General features: G+C 42.9%; 1 long non-coding RNA gene across 1 annotated transcript in view; it reads left to right on the top strand.

The window, feature by feature from the left end:
- Window positions 1-238: 238 nt before the first annotated feature.
- The window catches only part of LOC149868463 (uncharacterized), a 118,391-nt gene continuing 100,300 nt past the window's right edge, over window positions 239-18,329 (top strand). The window contains exons 1-2 of the long non-coding RNA XR_016441257.1: window positions 239-281; window positions 379-438. This is a non-coding gene — a long non-coding RNA (uncharacterized LOC149868463). The remainder of the gene's footprint in view (window positions 282-378; window positions 439-18,329) is intronic.

The raw sequence follows: 18,329 nt of genomic DNA, 5'->3' as shown, positions 1-18,329 counted from the left end.
CACTTACATATATGCAGGACAACAGCATGCTATGTCAGTGACAGTCCTGCAAGGAGCTATCCTGAACATCTAAGAAGCAATTTTGCGTTATCAGTATTGCTAGTTTGTGATTTATCTTCTGTGAAATGACTGAGCAAATAAAAAAGCATGTAAAAAGACTAAGTGGTAGTAATGGGAGATTTTAAGTACCAGTCATTGCCTGGAGTATATTAAGTGAAGGAAATGAGGCTTGAGTTTGGTCAATGGCTGTTTTCTAGCTTAACACAGAATACGCAGTGAAGGTATCTTTCTTTTCTTTCTCCCTAATATGACAGGTGTGGGGTTGGTTGTCTTTACATCATGGCTAAATGACAGTATCTGTGATCTTTGCCTTTCCAGATGTTACTTAGGGAAGAAGCACAGTATGGAAATACGTTGGCAGAAGAGTTCATTAAAACAGTGAGTTAAGCAATGGAAACTATGTTGTGTTTATCATCTACCTCCTGATTCAGTTTGATTTGAATGCCGTCATTTTACTTTGTATTCTCTCTCTCTCTCTCTCTTCCCCCCCGTGTGTTTTAGTGTGTGTGTTTTAGTGTGCTAGCTGATGAAGTGGTAAGTCAAACACATCAGCAAAGGGGAGAAAAGGAATACACTATATAAAAAAGGAAAGCTTCAGATTGAAAACACTAATAGAAGCTGAGAGCGCTATCTATACAAATCTCTGGAGGAGCCATAAAGAATGGTCTATCATAATATATATAGTAACAAGTATAAGCTTAACCATTTAAGAACCATGATATGTCTACATCAAGCAGATGCATGTGAGATAGGAGATGTTTAGTAGTTATAGCATTAGACCTTTTGTCAAGGACTCCTGGATTAAATTTTTATTTCTGACTTTACAGCTTGGCTTAACTTTAAAGACACTTAACAATACCATGCCTCAATTTACCCCATTCTAAAGAGGTTCCTTAGAAAATTATACTTATTTACTTGTGATGGCCGGTATATTTTTCTCTGTCAAGTAAAATACGTTTGCTGGATTCTTTTCATTTAATTTTCTTCATCATTGTATTCTTTGCCTGATGGGTTGTGGCAAGGTTGCAAGGCTGGTAAATAATGCTTCTAGCACAAGCTTAGGAAATTAACATTTTAAACAGCAGGAAGAGATTTAGGTATATGTGTAAAGAAGCTTGCAATAGTACTTTGTTGAGCTCCTTAGTTCTCAATTTTTTTTCAGAAGCACATATAATGAAAATAAATAGGGCAGTTGTTTCTTGGTAATTTTTATTCATCTGGGAGGAAAATTCCACAATCTCAGCAACTGCCCAATGCACTGCACATGGTTTTATAGGTATTGCCGTAAATCCAGGCCCTGAGTAATATATCCTATGTAACTAATTGAGATGATGCATCACATAAGTTGCCTTTTCACATATTGAACATCAGAATTCTCTACTACTCCATCTCTCCTGTGGCACACTGCAGCTTACTATACTTCCACCCCTGAGGGAACTGGAGAAGCCTGCAAGGCATATAAAATTTGTGATTTGGCTGAAGAAACCATTTGCCAGACCAACTGCAAGCAGCTTGTATCTGGAAATGACTCTTGGCTCATACTGATTCATTCTTTCTCTCTCTTGTTGGGCTAGTGATTGGATCTCCCAGCTAAATCCCTGAACCAAAGTGTCCCAAGTAGCTCCAATCTGTCAAAAGGAAATGCTCTCTTTCTTCCCCACCTTCTCATATTTTCCCCCATATTCTCCATTTGTTATAAACAAGGAGTTTGGCACTTGGAATCAACTTAGGTTATTTCCATATTGGTAAACCATCCAGTGGTTGACTTTACAAGTATTTCCTTTTGGGCTGATTCATACTGTACATTCATAAATAAGGATTTGATCCTGTTTTCTTATGTTGGTCAAGTATGCAATCATGCTGTTAGCAGATATTAAACATCAGTGTTAATCACTTAAAATTTTATCCATAAACTAAATCTGGCCCATGTGGGTGACATCTTGTACTGGACTGTATTTTATGGCTTCTCCCTAGGGAGCTCTCAGGTTAGGCCAAAAAAATGCTACTGCTTGATGTTTAATAGCTTGGTCATTATTATGGTGCCTGTAAAACCTCACTCCTGCTGTTATGTGGGTTCTTCAGTAACTGTAAAATCAGCACATTATAGCTATAGAAAGTGTTCTTCAACCAAGGGAGTTGTAATCTAGAATAAGTATTAAAAAGAAATATTAAGAAGGATTTTTGTATATAATGTTTAATAAGGTCATCTCAGGACTAACATTTCTTTTATTTAAGTCCTTTGGTCTGATTGCCTATAGTGGTACATCGAAACAAAGTGAAAATCTAGATGTTCAAGTAATGATCTCTCTTTAAAACAATATTTTTATAGTTCAGATTTTAATTCATGATAGAGTAAATCACTGAATGAGGCATATTTCAGGATCAACTTTGGCTCTCTCTACATTACTTATTTACAGGGGGCCAAATTCTGTCCTCACATGTTTAAAATTCAGTAAGACTGCACATATTTGATTCCAGAATTATGGCATGAATTTGCATCTAAGGATATGCTCAAACAAACATTCAACCTGTCTTAAAAGGGGAAGGTGAGCTACTGCTGAGAAGCAAACTTCAACTCTTCTGTCTGTATGATCCTATAGCAATGCGTTAACTAAAGCACCATACCCTTGACCTTGAATGAGGCAGAATTAAACTTAGAGTAGTTTTGTTACATTTGTATCACTACAGAATCATACCAACATAATAACTGTATTGTAACAGCCTCTATAGAAATCCTCTGATATTGGTACAATTAGTAGATTTATCTATATCCCCAGTTACAAGGTTGAATCCAACCTTAGTTCATGTCCATTCGTACCCTGATTAACATATGGAATGAATTATGTGGGTGCACCATGCTTCCAGTCAAATACAAACCTGAAAAAAAATTGGTGGTTGCAGACACACTTTCTAGAGCATTTGACAAAAGCACAGGGGAGCAAAGTCCAGAGATAGCTATTGTATATCAACATGAAAAGAAAACAAAAATGAAAGCCTTCTGACTACTGTCAGGTAAAATGTGAACTCCAAATGCCAGAACAACAGTTCAGGATGATATCATGCAGTAATTCAAGCTATTAATATAGTGTGGACAGGCCAACGTTTCCCTAATTGCTATTGCTAGTCCAGTGAGGATGTCTTTGCTGTTTATGGGATTGTTTTTAAAGACGAGAGAACAAAAGAGGGAGAGCCATCCATGCTTTATTTTACTCGTACCCATCTTCCTTGAGCTACTTGACTTAATACAACCCTCAGTCTTGGTGTAAATCAAGCTCAGTTTATAGATGTGATAGGTATCATCCTGATGGGTTATTTGCCTTCTTTTCAAGAATCAGAGTTGGCCTTTGTTTTCTTCATTCTTACACTGTTGCAGATATATGCAACCTTATATAATCTATTACATACTGACTAACATTACCTTTCTGAAAAGCAAATGTGGGTGCACATACATGAGATGTTTACTGTGCAGTTGACTAATTAACTGTGCAGTAAATGTCTCAGCAACTACACATGCGCCCCTATTAGGGCACACAAAACTAATAAATTCCTCAGCATGGTAGGGCTTGTATTTACAAACCCCTGCTCTAGAGTTTTTTCATGTGCAGCAGCACACATGTGGATGCTTCTCCAGCTGGCTGGAGCACCGGGGGCACCTATACACATGCAAGGAGGCTGCTCTGATGCACTGTAATTACAGCATGTCAGATTCAATTAATTGAGTCTGCTGGTGGGTGGAAATTACTGCACTCTGGCGTCACATATATCAGCATCCCTGCACTGAAGCATGGCAGTGGGGGCACTTTAACTAAAGCTTGTTGGATGAGCTTTACAGCACCCCTGCCACCATTTTTCAAGGTGAGGATAGTGATACACATGATTCTCCAGGCACACTGATATATGTGACTCTCCCTGCACTCCTGGAACATGTGTATAAATGCCCAGGGTGCTTCTGTGTGGAGTTAGCCAGCAGGTAGCCACCATGCTGAAGCACCTTTGTGCCACAGCCAGCCCCTCCACAGCATGTGGAGCCCCGTCTGAGCAGCCCTAGGCTGGCAGGCTGACCTCCGGGTCCCCTGGCAGCCCAGGCTTCTCTGACCAGTCTCCACATGCTGTGCATGAATAGACTCCGCAACAATATACTCTGGAATTTTTTGCTACTGGGCACACATTCAAATGTCATGCCCAAAACCAAAAAAATCTGGAGCAATAAGCTCCAAAGTTTATTTGTGTACAATGTGCATTAATTGCATGTATAGATGTGCCCTGTTTGTAGGAAAAGAAGCATTAAAACAGATAAGTGGGTAGGTACATATATGAGATAGAGACTGTCATCAATAAAATAAATAAACAAACACAGTTTTCCAAAATGTGGAAAGAATGGGGCAAAATATAACCTTTCTTACCCTAGCAAATGTAAACTTTCCTTTAAAAAGGAAGCACCTAATGCATGAACAACCAGTGCCCCCAGCAGCTATGGGGGGCATGGAAGTGGAGGGGGCATGGTGGCAGCGGGAGAGTGGTGGCGGTAAGTGGGAGCTCCCGCAGACACTGCTGGCTCATTGGTGGTGGGAGGAGGTCGGAGCTGGTGAGCGCTGACCATGGGTCAGTGACCATCTGCAGATGCCACCAGCAACATTGGTGCGGCCAGTGATGAGCACAGATAGCCCACAGATGCCTTTGGCAGTGTTGGTGGTAGGGTGGTGAGCGGTGACTGCCTGCATGTGCCACTGACATTGTCGGTGGCGCCTCTTTGTAGGGGGTGCACCACCATGTTCAGGGGGTGCATGTGCATCCGTGTCCACCCCCTATGCATTGCCCCTGACTTAATGCATATTATAAAAAAGCTAAGTTTCAAGATAGGAGCCAGCTAGAAACCAGCACCTTGATATCTGGTGGAGTCTACAGACAGGCTGAAACTGCAGCTCTAAGAAAGATGTGCGCTGCCACATCATAGAGTAGCATTAACCACAAAGCTAATAGCAGTTTAAGCATCCATATGTGTAACTGGGCAGATCTGTGCTCTGGTTGCCAGTATACAAGGCAGCAGGCATGGTCAAGCTGCTGGCAGCAGCACAACAGTCAGGAGAGCAGTGGTGGCAGCTGCTATTGTTATGACCCCCCACAAGTCAACACCCACAGCCCATGCCCCAGTTGTGTCCCACACCCCTTAGTTATACTGCTGTAAGTATCAGTACTATTAATCATTTGCCGGTTGATCCAAGCATGCAATACAAGAAAGGGGAGTGGGGAATATGAGGAGCTGCACAACCTACTATGACTGGTTTTTTGTTGGTGTATTTCAAATAGTCACAGTTTAAGTCTTAGAGTCTCGCTTTCTCCTCAGTCAACCCCAGTTCTGGTAGCTGTATGGATCTAGTCTTTGAATGTAATGTGATATCAAAATAATTGGTGTGTGTGCACATGAGATCTCAGCTGGAGCTTTGGATCTAAATCAAAACTGTCTCATACTGGAGTTGTTTAGAGACCACGCTGAAGACTGTTAAGCATTTTTAAAAATCATTTATTTCCATTACTTCTCAGAATGTGTCTGTATATTTAATAAAAGAATAAGTGCAATCAATCTGCACCTGCACATAGATCCCTTGCCTTCACAGTGTCCCATTAGTATATATAATATACAGAAAAATGGCTATAAGGGCCTACTAAGATCAGGAGGAGCTTTGCTACTGATTTCATCAAGGCCAGGATTTCAGCAGAGGTGCTCACTTTTGTGCTTATATAACCCGTCTTATGTTGTAATCTTGGTGCAGGAGCATTTTTGTTGCTCAGAGACTAGTATCCACTCAAGCCATTAGCCATAGTAGTTAGAAAGGAGTTAAGCAGATGAAGTGATTTGTGCGCATGATAAAAGCCATTTTCAAAAATAATACAGCATAAGGTCAAGCAGCACAGAGGTTGCTTTCACCACTTTGTACCTACTTCCAGACAAATACAATCCAGGCCCTGTTACTCCTGCCTACATTACTGTTTCATAGTTATGAAGTCATGACAGCTGTAACTGCCAGCATAGAGAGAGAGGAAAAAAAGCAATGGAAACAGGCTGGAGAGCTTCCCACTGCACTCTAGCCAAAAATAAGTTAGCTGGAATTAAAACAGCAAAAGAAACAATTTGTTGGGCAGAGGGGAAGAACAATGAAGTTCCAGATTTATGCACAAAGTGATACACATTAAAGTGCACCAAATTCTGCCCTTGTTCCTACCTCCCCACACTACTGGAACCAAAGGGATGGCATGAATGTTTACTCAGTAACATTTAGCCCAGCATGCCCTACCTCATGCAAATAAGCATTTCACATTTCCTGCTCCCCTGAGAGGCTCAAGCCAGCTGAAAGAATCTATTCCCAGTTTAACAATAGCTGCTCAGACCTGCCATCTCAGCCCTTGCACCTGAGGAAATATTTTAAGTGCCCTCTAAACGTATATCACCCCCCTTAAGTATGCGAACCAAGTATTAATCAATGATGTATTGCCAATGCTTAAACAAGTATCCCTGCAAAAATGGTCTCCCTTTGTTGTGACAATCTGCCTAGGGCTTTACCATGGTCATAATCAAAAAGAGAAAAAGCACTACATTGCAACAAGCCTGTGTTAAGAGCACATCATTGCAAGCATTTATATTTTGTTCCTGGAAAATGTTGTAAGTATATTCATAATATAGCATAGCACAGTGTTTAGCTCATGTGATTTGGTCTGTGTGTGCTTAAGTACTCTAGGAGGGAAGATTGCCATGGTGTTTTTTAAATGCCTGATAATCTGACACGCTGCAATAGGATACATATTGCAAAGGTAAAATATGTGCTCTTCAGAACCGTTTTAAGAAGCCTGTAGGATAAATTCCCTTTCTGACAAAGTTAATACCCACTTTTCAGTTATCACAATATCCAGAGACAGCACAAGCCATCTAAAGAAGTGATATCACCTCAACCCTTCTTTTAAATGGGTGATAGAATATTATCCTGGAGTCCCCAAGACCTACTAAAAATTCCCACCAACACATCAGTGACTCTAATAGATGGGTCCTTTGTAGTTAGAAATCAACAAGATGATTCACATGCATAATGTTAAGCATGTGCATTACTTAATCTTTCTTGGTTCAGGGCCTTATTTCGCTGCGTGTTATCTCCATAGTTTGAAAACCAAACTACTTGCAACTATTACTTAAGACCAGAATAATTGCTAGTTAGAGTTTATGCTCCCCATTTTTGGAATTCATAACATCGTCAGTTTTTAATAATTTAAAATCAGTTAAACCATTAAATCATTTGGCTAATTGATTTTAAATGAGCAGCATACCAAGACTCCCCTTTGTGCCCTGCACCAGGTACATGATGCGTCAGACTGGGAAACATAAGAGATGAGATTACACAAAGATGTGATCACACTACGGTCCTTCACATTCTGATAATGAGGTAGTAGAAAGAAAATATCAAACTTTTCCCCTCCCCCCCAACATCCCTTCCTCCCCTTCATCCAAAGACACTACAGAATACATGAGAAGGTTGCCAAGTTACCTCTGGTTCTCCTGAATTTTTCTAGCAAGAATCTAACAGAAAAAAGGAACAGAGGACTCATGATGAACAGACTTGTATCGAGCAGAAGCTGGGTTTTTCAGATTCAGTTGATTCATAGCAAGTTGTTGCTATTCACACCTGTTTAATTCACAGCAAGTTGTTGAATAGGTTTGCTGCAGCTTTTACTCCAAAACGTGTCATCAGTGACCCCATGCAACTGATCAGAAAAACTGTACCTTTTGAAGTGAAAGCCATAGCAAACAGATGGACCACCTCCATGGTCCCATGCAGCTGTTTACTATGCTTGTCTGTATCCTGGCTCTTCACAAATCCACATCTTCACAGAAGGGGGAGGAATCTAACCTTGTGAAGCATCTGGGTTCGACTGACTCTATAAGACCATATCCAAAGCCCAAAGAAATCAAAGGTGACTTCACTGAGATTTATTAGTTTAAAAGGTGTGTTTGGCTCTAATTTAGTGTAAGATACGTCTCCTTTTTCACCTTATAACTGCATGACCATTTAATAGCTGAGTATCTATCTACCTCCTCTTAATCTGTCAGTGGTTCTCAAACTTTTTAGACTCAAAGCAGCCCTTGGAAGGGTCAGGTCTTAGCTTTTACTTATGCTTTTTCAACAACACAACTTGTTGCAGTTGTTATTATTCTGCAATTCTACTGTTGCAAAGAACTGTGAAAGACCATATAGATTGTTTTTGAAACTATGGATTCGTATTTGAAACCTCTGGCTTATCTTGTGAATCACGTGTATCTGTGCAAACACAGTGCTAATATTGTACAGCACCCTGCAACACTCTGAGAAGGATCTCATAGTACCCAGATTGAAACTCACTGATCTACATACATAAAGCCTAGTGTCCATCAGTGGCATAACTATGGTGGGGCAACTAGGGTCGTCCCCCTAGGTGCTGACTTGGAGAGTGGGGTGAAAAAAAAGGGCTGTTGATGCAGCTGCACAGTAGTGTGCGCGGTGGTGGTGCCAACCAGAAGTCACCACTGTCCCTGCATGTGTCAGCTGCCATAGGTGCCCAACCACATCATTAAGCCTCTGTTGTTTGTTAGTGATATACTCTTATTCTACAGCTACAATTCAGGGATGTAATTTTGGACCCAATGAATTCCATGGCACTATATCCATTGATTCCAATAAGGTCATGATTTCGCCCTACATGCTTATTTTGTGAAGATGATAGACTGCAGTTGTATACCTTGGAGAAGAAAAGGATATGTAATTGCATATATTTATCATTCATCCAAGGTAATCATGAGTGTCTTCAAAGGGAGTGGAAGAAGGGTCCGTTTCCTATTTCTGGTTATGATGCTTCAGGGGAAAATAACTGATGGATTTTCACAGTATAAGCTACCTTCCTGCCAATCAAAAGAACATGATTATATGACTATCAGCAGCCAGTTGTCCTTCCATCACTAATGGCCATGACACATATTACATTTAGGACATGTTAACTGCACTTAAAATGCAAGCAGTTGCACGTTCGAGCAGTAAAACGTGCTACATATGCACTATCATAGGAAAGTTATGACTTTTTGCACAAGAAGTAGCTCCAGATTAAGTAAATATTGTCAGACCACTCCACAGAAATAATACGAGCATTTGCTGTCCTGGCACCAGCAGGATCCAGTGGCAGGAGCAGCATTCTCTCCTGGGCTTTGTTACCTCTGCCTCCGTCTGCCTGCTGCCAGGCTTGCCTCAGAGGGTGTGTCTCCACAAGCGGGAACATGCGTTTCCCAGGGGACAAGTAGCAGTGCCGCTACTATTTATCCCTGGAGAATGCCTGTGCCATGTGTGTTCTGTGGGTGGGGTAGGGGAGGCTGGGGCCAGTGACTGTGCTGGGGGCCTCTGGGAGCTGCAGCCGTGGTGATGCTGCATCAGCTAGCCTGGTGCTTGCAGCTGGAGCATGGCACCAGCAGCTGGAGCATGGCTCCAGGCAGCCAGGCTCCAGTTTTGGGTGGTGCACACTGCTGCCACATGCAACATTCCACATTTTTTAGGCATGGGTTTTTTGACCCTGAGATCTCCTAGGTTCAGCTCCATCCCCACCCCCCATGCTGCAAAGTAGCAACACAGGGAACACCTGCACATGCAGTGTGTGTGGTGCCGCAAACAGGTCTACGGTGCTGCATATTGCACATCTGTGCTCATCTGGGCACACCCAGAATATCCAGGCTGGGCAGTGCTGGGCACAGTGGGGGGGGGGGGGGGGGGGCTGCAAGGTGTCTCCAACCTTGTCCAAATCAGGTTGAGATCATAGTAAGTATGTTCATGCAACTGCTCAGAACATGTTCTAACTTTTTAATATGGATCATGCTTACCATGATCTCAGATAAAACATGTGCTAAGTCTCCCATGTGCAAGGCCCTAAGAAAACCTTTTTTGCCTTGGAGACCCTGCTGGGCTGTAATGCAGTTTGCTAACATATGTGCATAACAGCAACAGCAACTTTTTTTTTGTTCCAACTCATGTGGTGAGCGAGTTTTTGCCTTATTTAGAAATAAACTTTTCATTATGAAACTGGCCAGCATGTTAACACAGGGCGAGACAGAGAGAGAGAGTCAGAATGTTTGATTTTACTAATCTTTATTTGTTTATAGTTTGAAAATAATTTAAAGCCTAGTAAAAAAAATAAGACGAGAAAATCAAACACTGTAAAAGCCATATACAAAGGAAGATTAGAGAATCAAGCATTCTCACTCTGTCTTTCTCAACTCTTCAATCATCTTGTTCTAGAAAAACCTTCTTTGTGCAGTTGTGGTGAATTTTGGCAAAACATTTAGCATACTAATGAGAATTTGATTGACAGATGATGAAACAGAAGGATCAATATGGAGTTAAAAAAAAACCCTATTAAAAGCTTCTTTCTCAACACCTTTTAACAGTCAAATTTCCAAGAAAGCTGAAAAGACAACTGAGATTTCCTTTGCAAAAGAGATGGTAGATCATTGTTTTTCCTTGAGATTAAACTGTAGAAACCAAGGCTAAATACAAGAGCAAGCCAAAGTATATGTCAGAAACAGTTAGACAACCCTATTGGCTAATAAGGCTGAATGAGTGTAAGTGAGGACAGAGGTTGACCATTCCATTCACTAGAGATCAGAAATTCTAGAGATGAAGGAAAGCTTCCCTAAATCCAGAAGTTGGCAGATAACACTAGTTCCACACTCACCATCTAAACAGTACATTAAAATAATCATATTTTGTCATTCCTTCTCTAAGTCCCTCCCAGTCCTTTTTTTCTTTTTCATTTGAATTTGGTCCAGGGAGTGGTTCTGGGGCAGTTACACCAATGACTGAAATCAGATCTAATACATCAAACATGTCCTTACTTATACAAAGAAATCAAAGCAGATTCAAGTAATTGGGTGTAGAAAACTGGGATAATAAAGTAGAAGCAGTATTTGATTTGCTTTGGTAGAAAGTTCATTGGCCTGGGTGAGCTGCAGCTCAAGATTGTAAAGGGGTATGTGTGTATGTATGCGCATGTCTGTGTACATGAACGTGTGCATGATGAAGCATTTAATTTATGCAGATTCTCTGTAGACTAGAATAGACCAGAGCTGATAGAAAAACTAGAAAGTCACTCTTCTGCTGCCAACAGTACAGCTCCTTCCTGTTAATCAAAGAGATTTGTGCTTGAAACATTTTTTTCATTAAAACTAACTTATTAGAAAGAATAGATTTTTATTTACATTAGACATGTACTCCTCTGTGGTTTATTATTACTGCAGGAGGAATTGTGTAGAAGAAACTAAGTTATTTTCCTTTAGGCAGAAAAGAGGCAGTCAGGGGTGGAGAGGAAACAAGGAAGGGAAGCTGCTCAGCTCTAGCCAAACTTGAAGTGAGGCTTTGTTTTTTCCTGTTTCCAAGTGCTTTGTTTTGTTCCATCTCTACAACTTCTGGGATTTGGGCTTGCAGAAATAATTCCTCCATGCACACACTGGACATACTGTAAATAGTTGTGAATGTGATCACTTTTTGCATATGACAACATCTGGTGGCATTTGCCTTAAAGTCAAAGTCATCAGAGTGCTTCCCCCCTACCACCTTCCTGTTTCCCATCAACCTTACTTTGGTGAGGATGTATGTATTTTATTTATTCTTTGCTGCACAGCTGTCAGAGTTCTTAATTTGTGCTTGGCACAAACGTTGCACTTGTTCTAGGCATTCCTTCCTATTGTTTGATCCTACTAAGGGTTCAGTGGCAGCTAAATGATTTCAATGGCCTGGTCAACTGTAGTCCACAGATTGATCCCCCTCAAAATTTCAACCATATCCACTTCCCTTCCATGCTATTTTCTCTTTGTATATAAAGAAATGAGAGTTTCTGGCTTTCTGCTGTATGTTTCACATAGCAGAACTACAATCTGCAGTGGGCAAAGGCACAATTTAAAAATTCAGTGCCCTAGATGACACAAGGGAGGAAAGCAAGCACTCACTTTCCTATACAGGAACTGCCACAGTTCTGATGGTGGCATGGGCTGCTGCAGCTTCACAACAAGCTCCTTGAACACAGGCTGCTGTGGCAGTGGCAACGTGAATTCCCTCAGGGCTGCCTCACAGTTTCCTATCCTGTTTCACATCATCAATAATTCAATGAGATCTTAATCTACTGAAAGCCTATTAAATCAAAAAGCAAAAAATCTTTAATGTACTCATTGATTGTTTGAGTGTCAATGAAACCAAACTACCCTATTTACTCATATCTAAGTCAACCCTGAATTTAAGACCCTCCCCCCCAATAATTGGATTCTATATATGAAAAATTTAGAAATTGGAAATTGTTATAATTTTCTAGGTACAAAACCTAATTATCAGACGGTTGTCTTAAATTCATCCCTTTCCCACTGCTACAGCAGGGAAAATAGTGGCGAGGGGGGAGGGGTGTTGTTCAGGTGCCCCCCTTGCCACTGCCTTCACCCACTTCTTCCCCCTGCAGCCTTATTTCTCTCACCATAGCACCCCCCACCCCCAGCTCCTTGCAGCTTTTGCCCTCCACAATCTCTGTCTCTTTCCCCTGCCTGCCCCCCTGTCCACAGTAAGCAGTATTTCTGTCCCCCATCCCCACTGTCAGATGCTGCCTCAACTCTGTTCCCTCCCAGACCACAGCATATGGTAGCTCAGCCCCTGCTGGGACACACAGCAGTGTCAGTGCTACTGATTGCCTGGGGAGGGGACAGAGTTTCTATGTGCTCTGTGCCCAGGAGGGAACCCAGCCTGAGGAAGATCTAAGCTTTGCCTGACAGTAAGGGGCGGGCGGTGGCAGGAGGAGCAGAATTGCAGGGGAAGTGGAGTGGGGAGGCAGGAAGCTGCTGTGGGTCTGCCTCTGGCCCCAGTAAAATTATACTCAGATAACAGTAGGCTCAGATAAAAGTATACCCTAGCCAGCCTTTGACCAAAAACTCAGATCAAACTTTATTGCATTTTTGGCATGGTGGCAGAAGTGTAGTAGCAATACTTCTGTTACACATATAGGCCATTCTTCTTGCAGAACACCCCATTTATAATACATCTCACAAAAAGAGTCTGCTCCTATGCAGTCATAATTAAACTCTCAGTTTCTGTTTCTAAGCCTCCTTTGACAAACAGCTTCTAATTTGACATATTCTTTTTTTCGGTTTTTCTAGAAACTCTCCATATAGCTCTTTTCCATCGATTTTTATCATGTTATTTGTGTAACACCTTATTCTAAGTAGGACAATATTAATCATTTAGTTTCAAGATCCAGTTATGTCCTATCTCTCATATAACATTTTATTATTAAATGTTCCTGTGCCATGATGTTGTCAGCTGCTTTAATCACCTTTTTTCCAATTTTCCCATTAACATCAAGCATTTCCCTATCATGCTTATTATCTGATACAGCATTAATTTCTTCCTAGTATTCCTGTCCAACTTCTTTAAATCAATCTTCATTCAATTTGCTACTGCAGTAAGATACCCTATAACATTGTCATCATATCCATGCCCTTGGCACAGATCACATGTTATGGTTTCTTGTTCACAGAACAAGAATTTTGAGAATTTGGGGGAATTTTTTGCCATCCGTGGGAGCACAATTGTTTGAATGAGTGGGATGACCAGCTCAATTTTCCTAATTTTTTAAGACCTTGACAACTGACTTTAATGTTTAAACTCCATTCACAGAGAACAGTAGTGTTACTGTGTTCATTAATTGCCTGATCATCTTCACTGCTATGACCACACTGTGATGCCGCCTTTACTTCTGTCTGATAGTGCATTTCACATTATCATCAAGAGGAACAGCAATGGCAGTGTCCTTGAATTCATCTCTCGCTGTTTCAGTGCCATAGTGCTCATCATATCCTAATAAATTTTAGCTCAATCATCTTGCAGCCTCCTCAGAGACCTGTCTTTGTTCCAGAGGGCATTGATGAGCTTTTTATTAGGTTCCAGTTGCTGATGCATTACCTGGGCCGTGGTGCTGTGCTTTCTGGTAAACTTTCAACTAGAAATGACCTGGCACCCCTCCTTGATGTGCTGGATCCACACAGTCTGTACATCAGGCATGTCTTTATTTAAGATAAATTATTATAATGACTTGTCTGGCACCAACACCCTCCCAAATTATTATTATCTCCATTTTACAGATGTGGAAGTTAAGGGGACAGAAAAGCTCACTGACATACATTATTTGCTGACATTCGGAGACATTTGTTAAGGTTACTCTACAAGTGGAAACAATGCTACTAACAGAATTGTCAATTTTCCACTAGGTAGGAAGGACATTTTTGCATCAGTAAACTGAGAAGGAACTGCAATCTTTGCTCTAAGACACCTCAACAAGTAAGTTTAAAAAGTTCCCAGAAAATAATGGAATGTTTGAATGATATTCCCATTAGGGGCCATTGTAGCAAACTGCCCTTGATTCCAGAAGGCTGATAAGCATACACTTAACTTTAAGCATACATGTAGTACTGTCTTTAAGTACACAATTATATTCTTGCCTTGGCCTTGTTTTAGACTCTATTGTTATAACATAAAAGGTAGCAATGATCTTTAGGAGAGTCTTTCTTCTACCCCATTGTGTTTATAACCCCATGCTAGTGACCTAGAATCTTTACAACTATCATGATTCTCCTGCCCAAATATCATATTTGAAGATGCTTTTTCATACCTACATTTACCTGTTTTCATGCATGTTGAGTCACGTTACTGAACGGAAAAGAAATGTGATTTCAGTGTAACATAGTTCACTGAATATAGTACTAAGAAGAGTAGGATTTGTTTTATGTCTTTGAGAAAAAATAAGTTGCTGTTTAACTCTCTCCTTGTCTGGACTGCTATTGTTTTTTCCAACAGTTATAATATGCAGAGCTCAATTGTGCCCCCACTCCAGTGCACACACATGGTTCTCTCCATTAATTTTTCTTTCTCATCCTACTGGGCCTCTTCAGATCAGGAATGAAAAGTCTATAGACATGTATTAGCTGTCCTTCAAGTAGAGCAGGGCTGTCCAACTGATGATACACGCAGTACCATAGCAACAAAGTTTGCCACCCATGGCAAAACCCACAGCAGCAGCCCACCCTCATCCCGCGCACAGATCCAGGGGATACATGCCTCCCCCCATGCTTACCCAGAAGTGCATGCAGTGGTGGGAGCTGCCCTCTCCATGTCCCCGCACCCGCAAAATGAGCTGCTTGCAGCTCTGTCCTGCTGGGCAGCTCCTGTTGGCGCCTCTTTGCTTCTGCACCTGGGGCAATCACCCTGCCCGACCCCCCCTCACCTCCCACCCTTGCTATGGCACTGGATACATGTGCCACATGCAGCCTGTAGACTCCTGGTATGGCTGCCACTGCTTCCTCCCCCTACCGCCTGACTGTTGCTTCTGCAGGGCGGTGAGTTCTTTGGGCTCTCCCACCTTCCTCCAGCTTCTACTTTCTGGCTTTGCTCCATGGAGCAGGACAGCACAGCTGAAGGAGCCTGGAGTGCCCAAGCTGCATGCATGGTGGGGAAGGGGGCCAGGTGGCCTGAGCTGCAGCTGGGGGTGCAAGGGAGGGAGAGGAGGGTTATATTGTGCAGAGGGGGCAGAAGGGGTGGGGGCAGGCAGCCCACACAGCGCACATGCCTGGGACAGGGAGAGCTGGGCTGCCCTTGAAACATGCATGGCTAGGATGGGTGGCAGGAGAAGCTATGCTAATCAAGCTATATGTATGTGTGGGGGGGGAAGGTGGGGAGAAGAGGGGTGTGCTAGGCTGTCCATACAGTGGGTGAGATCCTGGGAAAGAAAGGATGCCCATACACCAAGCAGCTGTGACCTGTGTGTTGTGCAGCCCCCAGGACTGCATGACCGATACAGCTGCCCGGAAGTTGAATAGCCCTCAAGTAGGGGATAAAATAGTGAATACACCTCATGTCAGACCTCTAAACAGCAGTGTACATCAGCCATTTCATCCACAGTAAGCATTATTTCTGTCTTATATGGGATATGGAGCAGTTGTGTGTTTCAGAAGTAATTTCACTGTCTGTATCAACATGGGACACTGACTGTGCAGTCATTACTGTGCAGTCATTTAGTACTTGTTTATACAAGCACTAAATGACTCCACAGTAGCCAGAGTTACTGTGCAGCAGCATTGCCCGACAGCTTTTTCCTGACACTGACTGCACAGTAGCATTGCATCGCCCTTTTGGCCATGTGATGCTACTGCACAGTAGTCACTGGCTACTGTGCTGCCAGCATCTTGTGTGCAACTTTGTGCTGCTATAACAAACTGCTGAACAGTATCATAAATAAAAGGTGATTGTGCATACCTGCCACCATTTGAAAGCCATTAAGATGGCGGCAGGGAAGTATTTTGGCTGAAGGGCTGCTCCGCAAGTTTTGGTGAGCTTTCAAGGGCCACAAGGGTAGCCCCGCCCTTTGACAAGTGCCCTACCCCCTGGATGCCATCTTGGTACTGGAAGTCTCACCCCCTAGCCCCTGACCTTTTGTCACTGTTAGTCTCTGCCCTTGCCCCAGAAGTATTTCTTTTGGGAAGGGGATTTTCCATCTTGGAATCAGAAAAAAACCCAAATTATATACTAAAAATCTAACATCCACAATAACATATTTTAATTTTATTTTTAAAAGTGTGTTTGCACTGTGTATATAGAGGTCATTGCATAATAGCTCAAAATGAAGTCTTACTCTTGTATATTGGGAGGGGTGAAGAGAGGTGTGGGGGATATGAGTGGGTGAGTATGGGGTTTGTGGGGAGAAGTGGGGGATGGTTGCAGTGTTTGTGGGGTGTGTGATTGTGTACGGGGGAGAGTGTGGCTATGAAGTTTGCGGGGGAGGGTTTCTGGGTATGGTGGCATGTGCATGGGAGCCCGCCCCCCATATGTACTCCCCCCGAGCTGGCCAGCACCCGCCTATGTCCCGCACAAGCCCAGAGCCCATGTACCCTGCAGCACCTTCCCTCCACTGCCAGCAGTACACAGTCCCAGCATGCCCTGCACCTGCTCCAGGCTGACCCTGGCAGGAGTGGATCAACCAGAGGCGCACACAGCCTCAGTCTTGTCCCCATGCCTGCTCCGCATCGCCTGCCCATGGTACCCCCTGGGCAGATGGTGAGGCTGAGGAAGCTCCATGCTCGACTACCTTTCTAGGCAGCCCAGGTGTTGGTAGCTGCTGACCTGCAGGAACCTATGCACAGGCCTGACATGCCCCACACCTGCCGCAGACTCACCTGTGCATGCTGAACAACTGCAACAGCAGCAGAGCTAGAGAGGCAGAAGTGTGCTTAGCATGGGAGAAAAGCGACCCCTGCCTCTCATTGTTTCCCAGCGCTTCCTGCAGCAGCCATGTGGAGCCTGCATGGGGCTGCCCTATGCTGTCATCACTGCCTCCAGGCTGGCCCACGGGGCAGTGCAGAGAAGCTGTGGGGCAGCCCAGCATGGTCTCCATACAACTACTTCAGGAAGCACTGGGCAGTGCTGAGGGGGAGAGGCCATTTTTCCCCTATGCTGAGCATACTTCTGCCCCACCAGCCCCGCTGCTGTTGCAGCTGTTCAGCATGAGCAGGAGAGTCTGCAGCAGGCACAAGACAGATTGGTGCCAGCAGTTGCCAATGCCTGGGCTACCTAGAAAGGCAATCCAGTGTGGAGCTGCCCCAGCCCTACTGCCTGCCCAGGGGACGGCAGGACACACCACTGTGAGATGATGCCTGGGTCAAGCAGGACTGAAGTACTATGTGAGAGGAGAGTGGGAAATAGAGACACACATTGAAATATACTGAAGAGGGAGAGCTTTTTAGTGGGAACTGGAATAATAACACAATGCTTAAAAGCTAGAAAACTGTCTTTCATAGAATCATAGAAAATTAGGGTTGGAAGGGACCTCAGAAAGTCATCTAATCCAACCCCCTGCTCAAAGCAGGACCAGCCCCAACTAGATCATCCCAGCTAAAGCTTTGTCTAGCTGGGTTTTGAAAACCTCCAAGGATGGAGATTCCAGAACCTCTCTGGGTAATCAGTTCCAGTGTTTTACTACCCTCCTACTGAGAAAATTCTTCCTCATATCCAGGGATACTAGTTTTCTCTGATTAAAAACAAAAATCCAAAATTTTCTGATTACCCCCAACACCAAATCCACATTTTTCTATGATTAAAACTAGATCTAGATATACATCCAGATCTAGATACAAATAAAATTAGATCTACATCTACATCTACATCTAGATATAAATATAGATACTG

Source organism: Crocodylus siamensis, chromosome 3 (genome assembly GCF_052110815.1).
Source record: "Crocodylus siamensis isolate JL-2025a chromosome 3, ASM5211081v1, whole genome shotgun sequence".
NCBI lineage: Eukaryota > Metazoa > Chordata > Crocodylia > Crocodylidae > Crocodylus > Crocodylus siamensis.
This window is presented reverse-complemented; position numbering and strand designations above follow the sequence as displayed.